This window comes from Typopeltis vanoorti, chromosome 8 (genome assembly GCF_054136105.1).
Source record: "Typopeltis vanoorti isolate ZY-2024b chromosome 8, IOZ_Tvanoo_1.0, whole genome shotgun sequence".
NCBI lineage: Eukaryota > Metazoa > Arthropoda > Arachnida > Uropygi > Thelyphonidae > Typopeltis > Typopeltis vanoorti.
In genome coordinates, this window is record NC_143556.1 from 60,987,158 (window position 1) to 61,007,100 (window position 19,943).

The following is a 19,943-nucleotide window of genomic DNA, read 5'->3' on the forward strand; positions in this document are numbered from 1 at the left end:
TTATCATTTACTAATTTTGACATTCTATTTAAATCATCCTGCAAGCTCTCTACATCACCTTGGTTAACTATTACAGTATCCAACTTTACATCATCACCAAACAACTAAACGTCTCCCTCCAAATTATTTCCTACATCACGGATGTACAAATTAAACAGAAGAGGTCTAAGCACAGATCCCTGTGGCACACTACTACTCACCTGTATTCTTCTGGATTTTGATCATTGATCATCCATAAACTCCTTTTTGGTATCAGTCAAGCAGCCACCCTCTTATTCACATATCCAGTGTCACATCCATCCCCATTTGTCCTAATTTGCATAACAGAGTTCCATGTGGTATTCTGTCAAAATCTTTGTAAAATCCAGCAGAATCATTGTGTAACCATTTCTTTTATCCAACTCAACTATCACTGTGTTATAAAAAGTTCATAAATTAGTAAGGCATGACTGACCCTTCACAGAGTCATGTTGTCCTTCATAGAGGACCATATTCTTATCCACCTATTCTTGAACTCCCGTTTTGATCAATTTTTCAAGTACTTTACCATCACCCTGAAATACTGATTGGACTCATATTTGCTTCTGCAGTCTCAGAATCTCCCATATTCACAAAGGAATAATTTTGTCCTCTTTCCAATCCTTTGGAACTCTACCAAAGCTAGACTTAAATTAAAGAGACAGAGGCATTGCCAGTTCCCTTGAACATTCTGAGAAAACACGAACTGATATCCCATGTAATCCCACAGCTCTAATTAGATTGAAATTCTGTACTTTCCTAAAAACCTTCAATATTCATTCACCTCTGTTCTCACATCAGTCTCTGTCACATATGTCACAGCATTAACTTGCAGGGGAAAGGTTATCCTTTGCAAGGATGATTACCCTTGCAAAGCTGTCACTCAGTAACTGAACTATTTTATCTGCTTCTGTAACTTTATCACCATTAGCACTAATTAGAGTTATTCTTCCTCTTACTTGCCAAAATTAGTTCCTGTCCCTTATACTGTTTATGAGTTTGTTGTTCACATTTCTCCTTATATTATCTTCACAATAATTTTTTTTTTTTTTTTTTTTTTTTTTTTTTGGTGCAGCTCATTCTTAATGATCTCAATCATCCATCAAACTCCTACCTAAGTTATTCTTCTTACCTTATGTATACAATTTAATATTGCTTCCTCTTGATGTCCCTTAACTAACTCACATGCTCTACTAACATCTTTTCCTTGAAATGATTTATGTCATGGCACATCTTCAAGCTTCCTCTAATGTTGTCATAATCACCTGCCTTGTAATTCTAGTTACAAGGCAGGTAAAGACCACACTGTTACTTTCCCCAAATTGGAGGCAATGTGGCCACCTTGGTTATGAATAGTTTTTCTGATCTTATGACCAGATCTAATACTCTTGTACCCCAAGTCCCCTCCATAATATGTCATCTCAAGTAATTATCTCTCAGTAATACTCACTACTCAATAATAATACTCACTTGATCTGTACTAATTGCTAATTTGCTGATACATCTCTTCCAGATCATACCTGTAACCAACCTGTCCTAGAGCAGCAAAAAAATCATATATTTTGTTTTAGTGATCTTGACCTCACACCAGATTGCTTCAAATGAAAGCCACCCTCACACCTATGTCCTATTCTTTTTGGCTGCAATTCATCTACCATCATCAGCAGTACCCTCCCTCCATCCTATCTTCTTTATCCTCCCTGAAAATACTAAACCTTTCATATTATATCCCTTTAATTACATCATCTGCTCTTAGCCAATTCTCACTAATGCCTATAATTTTTTGCAAGGTTGAGCTAACCAATGCCAAAAACTCACCTCTCTTGTTCCTGTTACTTCTGGTATACCAGCTGTATCAGGATACAGAAACTGCACTTAATATACAGAAACTACAACATCCCTTCAAGACCCAAACTACTTTTACTTCCTGAATTGAATACTCTATTCAATATTTTTTCTGAAGAGACTAGATTTCATACTTGTTGGTCATTCTCACACTCACTTGCCTTGTGGGTGTGAGAATTTTGCAAATTAAGGTTTACTGAATTTGAACTTCTGCATACTCAGTGGACAAAGCTCTCTTAGAATACTGAATACTGTAATATTGAATAAGAATACTGTAATAATTCTGTAAAAATGCTGTAATAAAGTACACACATCACATACACACACACAACAAATGAACAACATCTCTTCACATTCAACATCTAGCATACAGCAAAGTCACTGCTAAATTTTAATGGTAGTGAGCTTCGGGAACAGCAAAAAGAATAAAGCTTCTGTAGCATTTGCAGTATTATATATATGTATAACATTTCATCTTCTTAAGTAGCATCTCCAATTTGGAGGTTAACAATCATGGTATGCCAGAGTGTCTGTTCCTTGGGCATCTTTTAATCTCATAATAGATTTTGTTACCCATAAATTTCTTTACATCATTAACTGAGAATTTTTTTTGTCCACTGGGATATCTTCCCTCTAATTTTCTCCTTCAGTATTTCCAGACATTTACCGTGCTGATCCTCTTAATATCCTGCCAGCTTGCACTTTCTTTTTATAAGGTCTTCCATGTGCGCTTTTTTCATTTCCATTAACTTCAATACCTCTTACTTAGTTTTTTTGTCCATCATCAGTGCTTGCCTATAGCACCACATCTCAAAGGCCTGAAATTTCCTGATTATGAAATTTGTTAGTTATTCATTATTCTAAAAGTCATTCCAAATTCTAGATGTCATTAGTAATTTATTATTCCAAAAGGCTACTTTTGCCTAGCAAATCATGATTTTATTTCTATAACTTTTGTTGCATCTTCTGTGATCATTATTCCTAAAGATAAGCCATTACATTTTTGAATGAGTTCGGTTGATACTCTTACATCTGTGCTTTGTTTTGTGTTTGCTTATTACCATATTATTATTATTATCAACATTTGACATCCATGGAATCAGAGACTCATCATAGGAGGTACACACTATTGTACACAATGCTCATCCAACTGTGCCTTAAACTGACTCAAGTGTCTACACACACACACAACACACTCAGGCAATGCATTCCACTCACCAATCACTCTCAACGCAAAGAACCTACTCCTCACTCCTCTGCTCACACCCTCTTTATACAGTTTCCAGCGATGACCTCTTGTCCTAGCCATCCTTTCCCCTTCTATGAAAAGTCTCCTCCAACTTACAATATTATTATTATCATTATTATTATTATTTGTGACACCTCCAAGGAGTATGAAGACTTATCGTGGGAGGACAGCTACTGTACAACTCCCCATCCCCACCACCACCACACCGAACCTCTACTCCAATCATACACATTAACACCATCTACTGCCCACCACCACCACAACTAGTATTTTTTGTCTGTAAATTTGTTCTGAAGAGCCGATTTGTCTGTAGTCGGGATGAAAAAGCCAATGAGTTAGGCGGGATGAGATTGGCTAACTCACCTTCGATTGAAAAAGTCCATATAAAGATTCCTCCAGTTCTCCAAATTTGTCCTCATACTCCATATCGTAAAGACCACTGACTACCTTTCTGAATCTTCTCTGGACTCTTTCCAACATATCCTCTCACCATGAAAACCGGGATCAAATCTGTGCACAATAATCCATATGAGGCCTGATCAAAGCTTATACAATGGAATCATAACCTATTTCTGCATGTCAGAGCACTCTGAATCATTGCCATTATCCAATGTGACATCTTCACAACTTGTGCAATGTGTGCCCTGAATTTCAGGTTGTTGTCCACCATTACTCCTAGATCTCATATCTTCTCTACTTCCGTTAAAGTTTCCCCACCAAGTGTATACTTTGTATTATATCATTGCTTGCAAAATCTCAAACCTTACACTTTGCAACATTGAAATGACAGTTCCACTTACCTACCCATTCATGCAATCTATTCAAGTCCTCTTGTAAGACCTTAACATCCACTTGACTCTGCATTGCTCTCTCCAGTTTTGCATTATCTGCAAATAGCTGCATACTACTAGTTAAATCCATCCCAATATCATTAACATACAAACTGAACAACAATGGCCCCAAAACTGACCCCCTGCAACACACCACTGGTGACCTTTCTCTTTCGGGATACTGCACCCCCCTCCCCCCACCATATCCAAGGTATATGTCACCTTGTTATTGTACATAAGTAAGTTAGTGAAACATGATCTCCCTGTTGGATCCTACTTCGTCTCAATCTATACTTTGAATCCGACATAATTACTATTACGATGCTCTTAACTAATTAATAAGTTGTGAGTTGATTTCTAATTCAAATATAAAGAAAATTTATATTTAAAGACTGCGCCACCTTATATCTGAATTAGTTCAAGAATTGAAGATAAACCAACTCTCAACTACCCTTCCTTTATATGTTGTTATTATATATACTGGCCGAGTATATTTAACTTACTTAATTTACCCGCTTTGGTTCGAATATTTTATGAATGGTGCAGTAAAAGAGATTCAGGCAAAATACATCTTTTGATTAACAAAAACAAACATTTAATTTTAGAATCACAAATTTTACACTTAAGTTTAAATCAGTAATTAAGATATCACAAACATTTTAGCTCCTCTGATAAGTACAATCATACAAACTCAGACAACGGTAAATCTGTCATCTCTAGTACAGTCTTCTTGCAGTTCTTTAAGTTCCAAATACAATAAAATTTGCAGTAACACACCTCTTCACAAACAAACACTTTTAATTTTACACTTCGGTTAATTTTCACCAATAGTTACTGTTAATATAAGGAAATTCTAGGATGAAACTCACACACTTCTCTGTATAGGAATATTAATGGTTGGAATAATCTTACCGATAATCTTTTTTCTTCATCTACTTATACGTAAACACTTTTTATAACTGTAAACACTTTAAACAGTAAACGGCACTCATAAAATAAATCTTCTAAGCAATAACTGAATTAATTGTCGGTCACTATACACATAAACAAACATTCTTGCATGAAATACTACTGATCGCTTATGAATTAAGGCAATACACAATAATTCCTTAACTTGAGGTTTTATATGCACAGCTGTTCATTCTTCCTGCATTCATTTAATTCTTTAAGCAATATATTTCTAAGCACAGCTAACGATAACTTCAACTTTACAGCCTCTACTATTCCCTAATAACTCTGTGCTTTGCTTCAAGGTTCTGTATGTCCTTGAAAGAGTCGGCCCTGAAATTGAATCTCAACTCAAATATCGCTTGTCTATTTAGTATTCACTCAGCTGTCTTCCGTTGCTAAAATTGTTTTTCTACAATTTATTAGCTAATTGCCTCTCGACTAGTAGATTTTATTTAGCTGCTTGAGTGACTTGCCGACTCGCTATTATCGCACTGTGATTTCCGAATGCTCCGATTCCAACCTAATGCCAATCTTCTCCTTTTTCTCTCTCTTAATTCCTATAATCTCCCTTTAATTAATTCTCATTTCAGCGTTCATCACTTATATATCTGTTCTTCCTGCCTAAATTGTTCTCGTGATCTAAAACTCTTTTCAATAAACCTTCTCCTCACGAGGTATTCCAAACTCGCGCTCCCTTACTTACATGCGTCTCCATGACAACAAAACAAAACATAATAAAATTGAGCTATTACATAACGTTAAATTTCTATAAACAGGAATAAATAGAGAATATTTACATTTCAATTAATGCGCAGTTAAATTATCAAATACAAGTTCTTATATTAATATAGCAATAAATAAAATAAACTTAATAATATTTAAATACAGTCTTATCACTATTAATACATATATCCTTGATTAAATAATTAAATATCAAATAAAGTTAAAGATAGTTATATGAATATTAAATTATAAACAAGTGAATTACATTAAATAATATTTACAAATTTAGCCTATGTGATAGAAGATCGTGTTGGATTCTGAAACAAATATTAATTACTGCAATCTCTATATAATCAGAATTCAACACTCCCCTTCAAATCCATGCTGATAACCACAGAGAATACTGCTGTTATCAATCCATTTCATTATCCTACTTCCCACCAATTTCTAAAGTATCTTCACCACAACTCCAGATATACAGACCAGCTGATAATTTGAAGCTACAGCCTTATCACCACCTTTATGCAGTGGAACAATTTTATCCTCCTTCCACTCTCTTGGAATCTGTGCTGTTTTAAGACTTTTATTAAACAGGCATGCCAATGTTACTACAATTCCTTGGAACATTCTCTCAAGATGTGTGGTGATATATCATCAAATCCTATCGCCTTATTGACATCAATTTTATTTATTTCCTCAAATACCTCCTACTCACTCACAATTAAGCTATCCCCCTCCTATGTCTTCTACACTAAGTTCCTCATGATTCCACCCTGATCATGGTGGGATCACGATCACTGAATACCTCAACAATGATCACAAATACCTCAACGATGTCTTCTGCAGCAGTTACCATTCTGCCACATTCATTCATTAACTTCATCTTACCATGATCATTCTTCCTTCTACTTACTACATATCTAAAAAACTTTCTGGGGATTTTCTTTGCCTGATTTGACAATTTCTGTCATACTCTACATATGTTTTCCTTACTAGCTGAGTCACTCTCCTGGCTTGTTCCTTATACTCTTCATGTGACTGATTATTACTATTATTCATCTTGTACTTCCTCCACAGTACTTTCTTTTTTCAGATTTCATTCTTAAGCTATGCATTCATCCATTTTACACCTACTTTATTAGCCTTTTGGCCTTCGGAATACATTCACACATTGATGCTGTTATGTATTTTTTTGTCAGTTCCCATGCAGCATTTATTTCCTTATCGCTCAACTCCTCATTCTATGTTATAGCTCCAAGCTGTCTCCTAAGCTTGTCATAATCACCATCCTTATAATTCCATATAATCCTTTCCCCACAGAAGTCTGCAAGTGACTAGCCACAACACAGGTGACTACTTCATGACCACTTTCACCAACTAAAGGAAAGTGTGAAACCCCTTCTTACAATCACATCCTCTGATGAAATGATTAGATCTAGAACTCTTGATCCTATTGTGCCCTCCTTTACGTGCTGCCAGTGATAGTTATCTCTCAAGAACCAGAGAAATTCATTTTCCTTATTCCCAAATGCTATCTCTTCATTCCAATCTATACCACCATAATTAAAATCACCCATAATAATCACCCTTCCTTTGTTCATTAATCCAAGTCGTTTATACATTTCTTCATCACCACCCTCCACATTCTCTAGTTTATAGTAACATCCAACTAAATATGTCTTCCTTTCAACCTCCAAATTACACCACACTGCCTCATAACCATTGCCACTATTTCCTCCTTTCGTGTCTACCTTATGTGGATTTAATTCCTCTACTATCATCATCAGCAGCACTCCCGCTCCTTTCTTCCATTTCTATTCCCGTTATGATATCATCTTCATTCAATCATGTTTTACTTATTCTAATGATTTTGGTGCAAATAAACTCAATCACTATAACCATTTCATTCCCCTTATTTCTGATACTTCTGGTATTTGTAGACAAACACAGCAGTTCATTTTTAGGTCTATAGCAAGTCCTATCCAAGGCATGTGTTGGTTGTGATTATCCCACCACACCTGCCCAACCACCTTTATCACCACTTACCACATATATAAACTTCCCCACCCCTATTGCAATATACTCCATCTTCATACACACATTCAGTGCCACTTTCAAAATCCACTTTCCCTGTCCACCTAAGCTCTCCCCCCCCCCCCCCCCCCCGTTCCTCCTGCATTCTCATTCTCTCTTCATCTCTCACACTACTACTGTTTCCACTGGCATGCACTTCTGTCTCTTCATTACCACTCTCCTGATTTTTCTCTTTATCTCTTTCTTCTGATCTCTTGCACACATCACATACTGTATTTCTACACACTGTACTTTCATCCAGCAACACTTTCTCCAGTACACTCACTTCAAAAGCCATCTAAAGGCAATCCATCATGCCTGCATAATTTCATTCTTCCCTCAAACACATGCCATACATCCACAAACTTTACTCCCTTCTCCTCACATAGTTCTGTTAGCATACCATTCATGATTTTGGCTCTCTTCGTCGCAACTCATCATCATCATAACTGGGCAACACACTGAGAAACTTTCCTACTACACTGTTAACTTTCACTCTTCTCACTAGTCTCCTGATATTCATCCTCACATCCTTTTTATTGTCCACTTAGATCATTTGTCCCTACAATCATGACTAACTCTCTCTTGCTCGTTTCTTCCTCATGTCCAACAGCTTAATTATCGTACTCTTTCTCCCAGTTGGACAGCAGACCTTATTGACTCTCTCAGCAACTAGCTCTCTAATTATGGAATCTCCATATACTGCTATCCTGGAATCATTTGTCACCTCTTTTACTCTTTTTTCTTTCATGCTGTTCTCTTGCACACTTTCATTAGTTTCCACTAGACGTCTAACATCAATCCACATATTGTTAATTTCTGTTTTCATTTCTAATAATAGTTTCATTAAATCTTGCATTCCGACAATTTCACTCTCTATCGCTCCTGCAATCTTGCTACCTCTTGCTCTGCTGCACCTTACTCCTGTTTCCTCATTTGTACTTTCTTTCACTCCCTTATCACTAACTTTTGCTTCTGCATCTTTGCATTCTTTTACTCAGTTTCTCTAGCTTTCATTTCATTTCCGTTTTTCTTAAATTTTGTAACTTTTTCCATAACTTTTATTTCTACATCTCTGCATTCTTTCACTCCCTCAGTTTCTCCACCTTAGTTTCATTTCCATTTATCATAACTTCATCTTAGCCCATTTTGCAGAGATTTGATTTTGCAACATATAAGTGTTGCAAATGAGTGTTTGCTGAGAGCTCCTGATAAGATAAGTGTTATTTAAAGTTATCATTGAAAATTTTGCTTGAACATTATGTAGTTTTATTTGCTTTTCGTATCTTAGTCATGTCTTTTTCGGGTCTGCAATTCATGTATATGAATGCTAGGAGTATTAGGAACAAGAAGGAAGAATTTTTGGCCTTAGTTGGCACTTCCAGACCACAAGTTATTGGCATTAGTGAAACATGGCTGACCGAAGATGATATAGCTGGTGGGATTGAATGTAAGGGGTATAGTGTGTTCAGGAATGACAGGGAGAATAAAATGGGGGGAGGAGTATTGTTGATGATAGCTGATGAGCTGCAGCCAAGGAGAATAGAAGTTGAATTGCAGGATTGAGAAAAGAGCACATTTGAGGCCATTTGGTGTGAGATTGAGGCTACCAGAACAAAATATACAACTGGGTGCTGCTATAGACCAGGTGATGGAAAAGATGGTGGAGATAGTATGCACAAGCAAATAGAAGAAATGAGTGGAAGGAGGGTAATTATTATGGGAGATTTCAACTATGGTAGCATTGATTGGAGGAAGGAGAGGACACATGGGAGGAAGGAATTGGATTTTATGCGGTTATTAAGGGATAACTATCTGCGACAGCATATAACGAAAAATACTAGGGGTCAGAGAGTGCTTGACCTAGTAATTGCATCTGAGGATTTGACTGTAACGAATATGACCACATTGCCACCAATTGGTGAGAGTGATCAAACGGTCTTGACTTGGGAGGTGGCTAAAGGTGTGGAATTTAGAATTAAGACAGGGTACATGTGGAATTATCGGGCTGGTAAGTATGACAAGCTTAGGAGTTTGATTGGTTCAGTGCCATGGCATGTAAAACTGCAAGGTTGATAGTGCATGGGAGGCGGTTAAGAAGTGTTTGCAGGAGGCAATGGCTGACTGTATACCTAGATTCCGAATAATAAATCAAGTAGGGATTAAATGGATGAATAACACCATTAAGCTTAAGCTGGAAAAAAAGAAACAATTGTGGAGAGAATTTAAGGAGAAAGGTGACCTGCAGGCACATGAACGGTATAAAGCCCATGCCAAAAGGGTAACGAGTGTGGTAAGAAAAGCAAAAAAGGATTATGAAAGAACATTGGCCATGCAGGCTAAAGAAAATCCCAAACAGTTTTTTCGATATGTTGAAAGTAAAAGAAAAAATGTATATGGCAAATTGATTTTAAAAAATGCCGATGGTAGGGAGGTAACCAAATCAGTTGATATAGTAGAATTACTGAGTGAGCACTTTGCAAGAGTATATCATTGGTGGTGATGTTGCAGAAATGGAAGAACCAACAGCATATAAGGAAATTGTGGTGAACAAAGTGGAGATGAATAGTCTATTACAAAACCTCAATGTCAATTTATCTGCGGGATTGCATGGTATACCAGCTCGTGTCGTACAAGAAGCGGCTAAAGAATTGTCAGTGCCTTTGACCATTTTGTTCACCATTGGGTTAGTCCCAAGGTGGGTGGAAAGAGGGGAAAATAGTTCCACTGCATAAAGGAGGTTCCAAGACTGCTGTTGAAAATTACCGGCCGATCAGCATATCAGGAATGTTGTCTTGGAGAAAATAGTCAAGAGGAAAATACAAGATTGGATAGATGAAAATGGGATACTGTATGGGGGACAGCATGGTTTTCTGAAGGGTAGATCATGCCTCAGTAACTTGCTCACATTCTATAACACAGTTTAGGCTGAACTGGATAAGGGTAATGGTTTTACAGTGATTCTGCTGAACCTTGCTAAAACCTTTGATAGGATCCACATGGAATTCTAATCAGTAAACTGCAGCATATGAGAATGGATATAGGGTTGGAGAAATGGATAGGAGGGTGGTTGATGGAGAGATATCAGAGAGTGGTTTATTCAGGAGTAGAGTCCAAAAGACAGCCTGTGACTAGCGGTGTGCTGCAGGGTTCTGTTCTTGGACCACTACTGTTTAATTTGTTCATTAACGATATAGGAAAGGATCTGAGAGGAACTGTGTATCTGTTTGTGGGTGATGCAAAGTTAGGTAGAGCAATAGTGAATGCTCAGGATGTCAAAATTTTGAAGGATGATTTGGATAGTTTGGAGGACTGGGCTAAGGAGAATGGATGTCAATTTAATGTGGAAAAATGTAAGGTTTTGCATTATGAGGTGAAAAGATTAGCAGCAGTATATCACATTGGTGGAACTGTACTACAGGAGATTGACGAGGCCAAGGATTTGTGAGTGTTGGTGGACAGGGAGTTGAAGTTTAGGGGACAAATTGGAAAAGTGGCAAAATCAGCCCATCAAATCACCTGGTTGCTGAAAAACACTTTAACGAGCAGAGACAAACAGGTTATTGTTCCTCTGTATCGAGTCTTGATAAGACCCCATCTTGACTACTGTGCCCAGATCTGGGCACCAGGGTTTCTTCTTGATGGGGTGGAGGTAGAGAGGATCCAGAGGTGAGCGACCAAGATAATAGCAGGAATATGGAATGAACCTTATGAGAATAGGTTGAAGATTTGTGGGCTGCAGAAATTGGTTGATAGGCGGAAAAGGGGTGATATGATTGAGACATTCAAATTACTGAAGGGTTTCTATAAGATTAATTCAGAAGATATTTTTGAGAATAGGACTGGTAGTGGGAGGACAAGGGACCATTCATGGAAGCTTGGTAAGAGTGTGGTTAGCAGGGGTGTTAGAGCTAGGTTTTTTACTTGGAGAGTGGTAAATGAGTGGAATAAGCTGTAAGAGTCGTTGTGGGTGTCATGACTGTAAATGAGTTCAAGACGAAGTATGATAGATACTGTGTGAATGCTGAATAGTTGTTCTTGACATGATGTTGGGCCTTCCTCGATGAGTCTAAGGACTCTTTGGAGCTGCCTATAATAATAATAATAATAATAATAATAATAATACCATTAATTTTAGCTGTATTTAATACTAAGCCATAATTGTGACTCTTTTTGATTATTATTTCAACCATATTTTGTAACTCTGCTTTTTTTTTATTTTGCTATGAGTATCAAATCATCAGAAAATCTGATATGGTTAATTCTATTGCTATTTATTTTTATTCCCATTTCAATTTCTCCATATTCTTTCAATATCATTTCACTTTATATATTGAAAAGTACAGAGGATATTATATATCCTTGTCTCAATCTTCTTTTGATATCTATTGTTTTTTTATTAATTTAATTTATAATTTTTCTTCTGATTCCAGTATAATTCTATTATTATTATTATTATTATTATTATTAAGTCTTTGGTATCAAGTTGAATGTCTTTTAATATTTCCATTAACTTTTCATGGCTTACTGTGTCAAATGCTTTTGAAAGTCTATATAGCATAGAATTTCGAAAGTTTTTATTTCTATTGATCTTTCAGTAACATTTTTGCAACCAGATTTTATGAAGTCTTCTGGTAATATTGTCTGTATTACTATTATTATTACTATTATTACTATTTGGTAACCTGGAGTCATAATGGGAGACTCACTCAACCAGCAGCATGTCTATCATAATAAGATTTGAAGTTATTTACACTAACTGCACTCACAATGCACTCAGGCAATGTATTCCACTCACTAACAATTCTCCAGAAAAAATCTACTCCTCACTTTCTTCTTCACCACATCTTTATACAACTTCCAGGAATGGCCTCTCGTTCTTCCCATCTAAACATTCACTATTTTTATAATTTCTTCTGTATTAATCTGATAGACTCCCTTAACTAACTTGAAGGTCTCTATTATATCTTCTCTTTTCCTCCTATCCACCAACCACTATAATCCACATTCTTTCAACGTTCTTCATAGCCAACACTCCAGTCCTGATATCACTTTGGTTATTCATCTTTGGAGCTCTCTAATGTTTCCACATCACAATGAAAACTAGGTGACCAAATCTTGGCACAGTAGTCTATATGTGATTTGACCAAAACCTTATATAGAGGCACCACTACCGCCTTAATTCTACATGTCAATGTACTTTTTATCATAGCTATACGATGTGTAGTCCCTGCAACATGTGAGATGAAAAACCCCAGAACCCCAGTTCACCATCTACCACTACTCCAAGATCCCAAACCCCCATCCACTCCATTAAGCACAGCTCCACCAACACAGTATGCAGCCCTACATCATTGCATCCCAAAGTGCAACCCCACCCACCTGTCCAAGCCAAAAGTCCAATGAAATCCTCCTGCAGAGAACCAACATCAGCACCACTCCCGACAACTCCTCTCAACTCCCACACCATTGACAAACACCTGAAGATCCCCAGCCAATCCACACAACATATTACTACAAACAAGTCAAACAGCAAAGGCCCAAGAACAGATTCCAAGGAGGTCTAACCCCCCCCACACACACACAACCCACCGTCACCACTCAGAGAGCCACCCCGAACCATCCAAGCAACATGCCATCCATATTCCCATCCCCCCACAGCCCACACACCAACCCAAGCAGGCTGCCAAAACAAGACCCACTCCTCACAAATCCACACTGACCACCACAGAGAACCCCCATATCCATCAACCCAATCCTGTCTGACTTCTGTCCCCGAACCATGCCCATGGAGATGCACTATACTACCCTCCCTCCACCCATATATATTCATATATATCACATATACAGCAATCCCTCGATTAATGCACCTAACGCGTTCTTTAAAACAGGCGCATTAATCGAAAATGCACTAATTGAATATAATAACCTATGGAAAAATGTATAATTCATTCCTGAGATTTTTTTTTTTTTTACCATTAATTTTTTTATAAAAGAATTAGGGTATGTCTCAGGGCCTAGTTAAAGGAAAACTATGAAGCAGAAAGACAATAAAACATATTCAGAATATAAATTTATTATTCTGCTTCTTAACAAAGAATTGAGCTAACGTAGTTTGGCGGGCATTCTGATTCTTTTTTTCATACAACTGACGGTATGGCCCTATTGCCTCTTCTACTACTTCTGCAAATTTTACTGCTTCTCTGTTCATCAGGATCAGCCACTAAGCATTGCTGCTTAAAAACTTCGATTGTACTAAAATTATTTTCAAATTGTTTCCGTGAAACCTCTTTGGGCTTGTCAGTGATTAAATTTTCTTCAGGATCTTCCCACTGTGCATTCAAAATTTAGCAGAATGAGATTTAATTAACTTAGATTCATTTGAAAAGCCTCTAAAATCATTTGCACAATGTGGAAGAATGTGCTTCCAAACGGCTCGCATATTGCTAGCAGTAATTTCATTCGACTTTGCAACTTTATAACTGCTGAGATTTCTCTGATTTGGCTAAGAAATGATTTGATTAAGAAAAGACTTGGAAGGCATTCGCTTCCAAAAAAAGGCCGGTTTCATCGACATTAAATATTTGTTGATCACAATGGTCTCCTTCTTACACAATTTTCTTCAAAATCTCTGGATATCTCCTTATCAGCACTTGCAGCTTCGCCTGTGATTAGAACATTATGTAGGCAATTTCTCTTTTTGAAACGCTCAATTCACCCAGCACTAACGTGGAATTCTTCTTCTTTTCCATCACTGGCGGCCCTTTCTTTCCAGGTTACAAAGAGACAATGCTTTTGATTTAATAAGGCCAGTGTTTAGAGAGATCCGTTTTTGGTTACAATCTTCGATCCATGTAAAAAGAAGTCTCTCTGATTCAATCATTATAATACTTTGATTTCAAGTGCATGCATTATGAACTTGAAGCAGCCCTACCTTTCTCTTTGTATTCAGCAGTTGATTCATCCATTTTTGTTTCTTTTGTGTTCTTGTCCTATCTTTTCTCTGGACTCGTCTTGTTCATTTTTCTTTATTATTTCAAGTTTTTCTTCCAATCAGATTACTTTTCGAATCATTTTCATATTTCTATTTTTTTGCTCACTAATTCTTTTACTTATGATTAACGGTTAGGAAAATAATTTAAAATAAAAAAGTAAGGAAAACAATTGCACCAGATATGATCAGCAAAATGCTATGTAAAGCAGACGACATAAATTTTGGCAGTAAATTTGGAACATAGTGTACATGGAAATAGTGTAGTATGCCATTAAAAAATAACTCTGTAAAATGTTTCAAATCGGTAACTAAATTATTGCACCTAGTGAGTGATTTTTTAAAATAGTTGGCCATAAAAAATGTATAGATCGAAAAATTTGTAAATCTGTAACATTTATTTTTAAGATGTATATAGGTGCACTAATAGAATTTGGGTATCAAAAAAAAATGATGCACTAATTGAAAATGCACTAACTGGGGGGCACATTAATCGAGGGATTAGTGTATACATTTTCATATGTACCATATATATTCTGTTCTGAATTATTTCTATTAAATAATCTGTTCCTTTTCTCCTATCTCTTTTATTAACTCAGTTGATATTATTATTATTATTATTATTATTAAGAGAGACCTCTAGGGAGTCAGGGACTCATCGAGAGAGGCCATAAAGCATACACACCAGCTATCATACTTATTCTTGTATTCATTCACACTGCTTGCACATACCACATCCAATGGCAATCTATTCCAATCACGCACTACCCTATGAGAGAAAAATCTAGCCCTCACCCCCTTTCTTAGCAGCATTCATTCTCAGGTTACAAGGATGCCTTCTTGTCCTTTTCCCACCCTCCATAATGAAAAATGCCATCAACTGCAATCCTGTATGACCCTTTCAGAAGTTTGTACATCTCAATTATATCACCCTTCTTTCTCCTATTTGCTAGTCTGCAGTCTACACATTCTCAACCTGTCTTCATAATCAGTATTCCACAATCCTGATATCATTTTTAACACTCCCCTTTGCACTAGCTGAACCAGACCTGTGCACAATATTCCAAGTGAGGTCTTATCAAGGTCTTGTAAAGGGGTAAAATGACATCCTTATCTTTACATGTTAAAGTTCAGCATGCAATTTTCTTTTGAGTTGTATTTGCAATCTTTGCAACATGGCCCCTGAACTTCAACTTGCTATCTACTAACATATTCCATCATATCATGTCATTTTACCATTTGGTAGTTCGTTTATCGCATTTATTCTCCTTCTTTAAATATACCAGGATTATTTCAGTTAGCACTGATCACAGGTTTGTCAGGTCTATGGTCATTATACAGTTCTGTTAGGTATTCCTTCCATCTTTTATCTTGTCGTAATTATTTATAATAACATCCTTATTCTTATCTTTTAACTTTTGGCTTGTTATTTTCTTTTAGCTCAAGAAGTTTTATTTTTGAATGTAACTCTAAATTTAATTTTTTTTTAATCTAATTTCTCTATTTCTAAACCATATTATTGATCCATCTACATTTTTCTTCTCTACATTTATTCCTTTATTTGTCTATCTAATATTTTATATTCTTCATGTTATTAGGATTATTTTTCCAGGTTCTTCTTTTATCCATTAGTCCTAGTATCTCTACTGTCATTCATGATTTTTTAAATTTGCATTTTTTTTCAATACATTTTTCTGCAGCAATCAAATCTGCTTTTTTTTTTAAAATCTTAATCCATTTGTTGGGGTCGTTTTCCTTTTCAATATACTGCGCTATATTATTTTGAAATAAAATCTTGGTGTTACTGTAATTCAATTTATCTGTTGAATATTCTTGATTGAAAATTATAAATCTGTAACTTTTGTTTTTTAGCTTTAAATATATAAATATATATATACATAGTATATTCATTCTTCTTCTTCTCTCTTCAATCAGCTATGTGGATGATGATGAGGCCGAAGGAACTCTTTCCACTTCCGTCTGTCCTGGGAGAGTCCGAACAATTCTGTCCAGTTTGGTGTTGCTTGTTGTGATTCGGTTTTCAGGTCCTCTTTTATTTTGTTTATCCATTTAATTCTGGGCCATCCTTTGGGTCTTTTACCTTCCATCATTGTATTCAGGGCTTTAGATGGTAGTCTTTCTGTTCCCATTCTGGTCACATGGCCAGACCATCGCAGTCCTCTATCTTGGATTTTGTATATTATTGTTATTTTTTGTTTTAATCGTTTCTTTATGTCTTCATTTCTTAGTCGATCCAGCAGAGATACTCCAAATAATCTTCTTAGCCAACCCATTTCAGTAACTAATAATTTTTTCTCTTCAGCCTTTTTGAGATTCCAGCATTCACTTCCATAGAGGAGTATTGGGAGGACTATTGTTTCATAGATTCTTACTTTTGTTACTTGTTTGATGTCTCTTGCCTTCTATATTTTATTAAGTCGTCCAAAAGTTTGGGATGCTTGACTGATTCGTCTGTTTATATCTTTTATAATTTCACCATTGTACTCAATAACTCCTTCAAGGTAGGTGAAGTTTTCTACCTGCTCTAGATTCTTACTATCAATTTCAATTTTCAGACTGGTACGTCTTTTTCCTATTTGCATAATTTTGTTTTGTCTATATTTATGTTCAATCCAGATTTTATACACTCTGCCTTTATTTTATCAGAAATTCGCTGTAGATTTTCTTCTGTGCTTGCAAGTAATGCAATGTCATCTGCAAATTTTAGATTTGTCACATTCTTCCCATATATTTTGATTCCAGAGTCATCATTGTTTAAGGCCTTATTGGTTGCTTCTTCCAGTGTAAGATTGAATAGGTCTGGTGACAGATTGCATCCCTGTCTTACTCCGCTCTCTATGTGGAACCAGTTGGTGTCCTCCATTGATAAGGTGTCCTCCATTGATACTGCACTTTCAGATTTCTCATACAGATTCTTTATTATTCTTATGGTTTTGTTGGGAATTCCAAATTCGTCCATAATTTTCCATAGTTCTCTTCTACGGATTGAATCAAATGCCTGACGAAAGTCTATGAAATTTATGTAGCAACTTTGGTTGTACTCCAGTGTCTTTTCTATTAGCTGTCTTAAGGTGAATAGTTGATCAATTGTGCTTTGCCCCAGTCTGAAACCTGCTCATTCTTATCCTAGTGCCAGTTCTATATATGGCTTAATTGTTTTTGGAGTACTTTCGTAAAAACTTTACTTGTACTGAGGAGGCATGCCTCTGTAATTATTGCATTCTGTTTTATCTCCTTTTTTGTATATAGGAGTTATGACTGATTTGGTTCAATCAGTAGACACTACATCGTTTTTGTAGATCCTTTCAAATAATGTTTTTAATGGTTCCAAAAGTTGTTCCACTCCTGCTTTTAGGAAATCTGCATGTATTTGATCAATGCCAGGTGCTTTCCTAGATTTGAGTTTTTCTATGCTGTGTGCTATTATTTCTTTGGTAAAGATATTTGTTTCCTCTTCCATTTCAGTGGCTGGAATCATAATATCCTTGGGAGCTGTTTTTATTATATAAATCTTTGAAGTATTCTTCCCATCTGGCCATTCTTTTTGTTTTACTTTCAATTAGTTGTCCCTCTTTGTTTTTGATCATTATAATTTTTGTTGTCCGTGTCTTACTAATGTGGTCTATTTGTTTATATAATCCATGAAGGTTATTTTCTTTTGATAGCTTTTCTGCCATTTTGCATTTTTCTTCTAACCAGTTATTCTTATCTCTTTTAACTAGTTTTCTAATTTCTCTGGTTAATCTATTATATTCATTTCTGTTATAGTTCTGTTTTAGTTTCATGCTTTTCCTTTGATTGCTTAACCTTTTTACTTCATTTGAGATCTAATCCTTTTTATTTTCACTTTCTGTGTAACCTATTGTTTTTTCTGCCGAATTTAATATTATTTCCTGTAATTTGCACCAATGTTCTTTGATGTTTATATTCTGTTTTGGTAGTTCCTTCAGGTTTTTATCTAGTTCTAGTTTATATTTTCTTAGAATATTGTTGTCTTGTAGTTTTTTTACATTCAGTCTCCTTTTGACTCTAAAAGTACTTCCAGATTTTAACTTTATTCTTAGGTTTGCTAATACTAGCTTATGGTCTGATCCACAATCTGCAGAGAAGGACCTGCAATTTAGGATACTTGATTTCCATCTTTGGTTTACAATAATATAGTCTATCTTATTCTTAGTTTGTCTGTCTGGTGATATCCATGTCCTTTTTCTTTGGGGGTTTTGGATGTTTAAAGAGAGTGTTGGTTATTGTTAGTCTATTATTTGAGCAGAAGTTTACAGTCTTTTGCCACGTTCATTGCTTTCTCCATACCCGAACTTTCCAATTACTCTTGGCCAGGTATCCCAGTCTTTGCCTACTTTTGCATTTAAGTCTCTCCATTACAATTAGGAGATCTTGACTTTATGTACTGCTTTTTGCAAATCTATATAGAACTCCTCAATGTCTTCTGATGATGTCAAAGTTGGTGAGTATACTCGAATAATAGTTAGTGATCCGATTGATGTTTTGAATCTTGCTTCAATAATCCTAGGTGAGATAGGATTGTAGGAGAATAGAGAGTTTTGAACCTTTGGTTTTAATATAAGTGCTACTCCTTCTTGGTGTCTGTTGTCCTCCCTGCCTGAAGTTAAGATTTTGTACTGTCTATGGTGGAGTTCTCCTTTTCTAGTCCATCTGGTTTTGCAGAGTCCAATCACTTCCTATTGGTAGTTGTCTAATTCATGCAGTAATATTTCCAGTGCTCCTTCCTGGTAAAGAGTTCTTACATTCCATGTTCCTATGCTTGTTATGTTATATATATATATATATATTTTTTAGATATTTTTTATTTTTATTTTTCTACCCACTGCATGGTGAAGGCCTCTCCCATTGCGGGAGGTTTTGGGTCTACTACTCTCATGGTGACCCTTTGGGATTATATCTCCAGTCCATATTGGGAGAAGACAATCACAAACATCCAAGCCTATGCGGGATTCGAACCCGCAGCCTCTTGGCTAGAGAGTGGATACGCTAACCACATAGCTAACTAGGCCAGCATACTTCAGGCACAAACTTGGCTTACTTGCTTGTTTGCTTACTTGGATTAAAACTAAGTTTATAAAATTTCTTGGTATCTTTACCATATATGTATGTATGTGTGTGTGTGTGTATATATATATATATATATATATATATATATATATATACACACACACACACACACACACATATATGTAGAAAGTTTTTTACCTGATATATATAT

General features: G+C 36.0%; 1 protein-coding gene across 1 annotated transcript in view; it reads right to left on the reverse strand.

The window, feature by feature from the left end:
- The window catches only part of LOC150104032 (hemicentin-1-like), a 792,930-nt gene that overhangs the window by 680,155 nt on the left and 92,832 nt on the right, over window positions 1-19,943 (reverse strand). The window lies entirely within an intron of this gene.